Raw genomic sequence first — 3,843 nt, forward strand, 5'->3', positions numbered from 1 at the left:
CCACTCCTCGGAAGGAAGGTTGGGCAATCTTACTTCCGTAGTGATACTGCCTCGGAAACCCAAGGAGGGGTCGCTATGAGTCAGGGCTGACTCAATGGCACATAACAACAACAACAAATGTAGGAAGGCAGGAATGTATAGGCAAGAAGGACACAAGGAAAGTAGGGTAACCGCAAGGAGGAAGCTGGAGGTGAGCTGTTATGCTGCAGGGAATGTAATCAAAATAAAATGTGTAAGAACTGTTGAATGTAAAACAAATCTGCTTTGTAAAATTTCACCCAAATCTCAATAAAAATTTTAAAAAAGTAAATTAGCATAGAATTTTAGCCTTGTACGTATATTGATATATGTAAGCTTGGCTTCTGGAAAATGTTTTTGTTTTTGTAACTATCTATGTAGATATTTTTTAATTAAAAAATAAATTTCTCTTGAAATACGGCACAAAAATTTTATAGATGGTTATTTTAGTGTCACCCTTTCTAACAGTGTCATAAAATGCAGTCCACACCTCCCCTATCGTCCCCCCTAGTGACGTCACTGATTTGGATTTGGGTTTAGGGACAGGGGAAACCAACACTTCTGAAGGAGTCAGGGTATCAAAGAGGGATTAGTCAAAGTTAAGTTGTTCAGGATAAAAGTGATTTTCATATGAATTGAATGAGTATGTCAGAAAGAGTGTTTTTCTGGAAAGAAGGGATTCAGAGTGAGTAGTACAAGAGTCTGGTGAGGTACAAAGCAATGAAAGTGAGGCAGAGGGAAGAGTGCAGAAGAGCAGAGATGAATTTACAAGACAAGATGGATGAATACAGGTATTTACGTTATGGGTGGTGAACATAGATAATAGAGAGAAGATAACATAGAATTAACTGGCCTGAAAATTTCCACCAGTACTTGCTTATTAGGAGGAAAAAAAAAAAAAACTTTCCTCTGAGTATAACCATACATATGTCCTAGAAAGAGCCTGGGGCCTAGTGATCTTAACAGTGTGTTAGATAGGCTTTTAATAGAACACTGTGGAATAATTCTCAGCCATAAAGAAAAGTGAAGTCCTGATACATACTACAGGATGGATGAAACTTGAAAACATTATGGTATGTGAAAGAAGTCAGTCACAAAAGGACACATACTGTATGATCTCAATTATATGAAATATCTAGAATTGGTAAACATGTAGAGATCAAAGTTTATTAGGCTTATCAGGGGTGGGAGAGAAGGAGAATGGTGGAGTCATTACTTAGGAGACTAACTAAACTCACTGCTGTCAAGTTGAACCTGACTCATAGCGGCCCCTCCTTGGGTTTCCGAGGTAGTATCACTACAGAAGTAGATTGCCCAACCTTCTTTCCAAGGAGTGGTAGTTCAAACCCACCAGCCTTCTGGTTAGCAGTCAAATAAATGCCTTAGGCACTGTGCTACCTTCTTTTAAGGGTCATGAAAAAGTTAGAATAAGATAGTGGTGATAGTTGAACAACATCAGGATAAAAATAATTAATGTCACTGAATTGTACATGTGAAGAATGTTAAAATGGCAAATGCTATATTACATATAAATTCACCACAATTTAAGACGGAGAGAAAGAAAGAGAGAGAGAGAGAGAGCGAGAGAGAACATGCCTCAGCTTCTCAAATACCATTTCACCTTGTGGTTAGAACAGGTGATTTTGTTGTTTTAATTGTGACTTTAGATTACTAAATTCTCAATTTAAAGGTTGAGTAGATAGCTTCTGTTAATTTAGCTGAAAATTCTGAACCATGGTGACATTAACAGATTTAGAGAAGGAACATCTATGATTCTGGTAAAGTCCAAGACTGTGTGCAAGAATATGGACTTTTGAACCTTTATGTGCACAACAGTCACCTGTGGGTCTAATTAAAATACAAATTCTGATTCAGTGTTTCTTAGACTATATATTTCTAGAAAGGGCCAAAATGAAGCCAATATTGGTGATCCAGGAACCACAAATTGAGTAGAAATGTCCTCTAAAAGTCACTTTTTAAATAAATGCATTTTATTAATTGTATGATGAAAATATATGGTTAATATAGAAGAAAATAGGCTTAGTTGTAAAAGTTTTCATTTTGGGAATATATAAAAGTGAATTGGTAATGGCCTAAGATATTTTTAATTGGTGAAAAACACAAAAAAGCACTAGAAGAATCAAGGAATGAAGCGAAAGTAGAAAAAGGAGGAGTGATATTTAGCCGTTTTAATGAGTGCCTAAAAATGAATTAATACCACTCAAGTTCATGAGAAGGGCTGCCTATGAGTTCAAAGAACTTATACAATATGCCAGGTGAAGAAGTAAGAAAATTAATATACACCTAAACTGCATATCCATCATCATTACTATGTATTTCTCTCAAGGATTTTTAATACATATACATTATATTTAGCCTGAAGGAACTGTCTAGGTAAATCATTTCATGTCTTATTTTAGTAGGCAATTAAGAATGATGTTGTTATTTCAGAAAATGAGAGTTCAGGTTGATAAAGGTGACTCATGAGGCATCAGAAAACCACTTACAGAATATTGTACTTTTTTTTTTTTAGCACTTTCAGTCTGTCATTGCTGACACTATTGATTAAATGCAAATTGCCTCTAGGTAACCATACGATAACAGGACAGTTTAGAATTTATATTCTTAAAATGCTGAAATTCGGCTTTCCTGCTTCAACAAAACTGCATTAACATACAGAAATAGGATGGCTAACAGTAACTATATGATTCAGACAGATTTTTTTTTAAAAAAAATGTAATTAGCTAAAAAAAAATATGTATTCCCAAGGTGATTGCATTTCAGTGGCCAAATATGTCACAGGTTCTTTGAAATGTATTCTGAATGGATCTTCTCTAAGTAATTTTCTATTCATGAAATTGGCCTCAAAAACCAAACAAATATATGTTCAACTGAGCGTAATTAGAAATGAGTATACATGGTAAATATATTTTGTTAATATTCATAAATATATACATATACATACATACATATAGAGAGATTTTCCTTTAGTTAAATTTTGAAACTAAGTCATTAACCATATAATCGTATTTCCCATTTATTGAAAACATGTAGGATAGTCTCTTAGAATACTGAAACAGCTTATTCTATGAAGTTAATAATGCATTTAAAGTAACTTTCCAATTTATAAATATAAATAGCTAAGTATAATAGAGGAACTGTTCATGATATTATCTCGCCCCAAAAACAGTATGAAACAAATAGATATTTTACCCCCAGAAGATCTTTTTATTTAATTTTTCCCTCTAAAAAGTACAACCCCCCAGTGAGTGTTAGCTTGTATCTATGGGACTGTTTTATTTATAAAAATCAATAGATTTTGTAATTCATGAAATTCAATGCTGGAAAGATAAAGCAGAACTAATAAGCATAATTACCTGTGACCTTCCTGTAGCGAAAACTATTTCACATTGAAAATATTTGTTTCTCTTGTCTGCTTGATGTTTTTCCTCTATCTGTTAGAAATTCTTTTACTAATTGTTGCTAACAATTACATTCCACAAAAGGATGTTTTGTAATTGTAGAGGTTGAAAAATCAAAGCCTTGATAATGTCCCTGAAGATGAAGGAGCTCTTAGTAACACAAATTCCTATTGTGAAGGTCAAAACTATAGCCATTCAGAAGGAATTAAAAAGAGTGAACTATTTTTTTTTTACTTTTATTATTTTTTTTTAATTGTGATTTGGGTGAAGATTTACAGAGCAAATTCACTTTCCAACAGCAGTTCACATACACTTTGTCTCATGTCATTGACCACCGTTTACCACAATGCAACAGCTCCCCTCCCACTTCCTCCCCATAGTTACCTCTTCCCAGTGTCCATCC

General features: G+C 34.0%; 1 protein-coding gene across 1 annotated transcript in view; it reads right to left on the reverse strand.

Annotated features, from left to right (window-relative positions):
* LOC103201376 (dystrophin-like) overlaps nt 1-3,843 on the reverse strand; it is a 2,052,823-nt gene that overhangs the window by 1,914,952 nt on the left and 134,028 nt on the right. The gene's annotated exons all lie outside the window — the stretch shown is intronic.

This window comes from Orycteropus afer, unplaced genomic scaffold, assembly GCF_000298275.1.
Source record: "Orycteropus afer afer isolate SDZICR_OR568_19922 unplaced genomic scaffold, OryAfe1.0 scaffold00148, whole genome shotgun sequence".
Lineage (NCBI taxonomy): Eukaryota > Metazoa > Chordata > Mammalia > Tubulidentata > Orycteropodidae > Orycteropus > Orycteropus afer.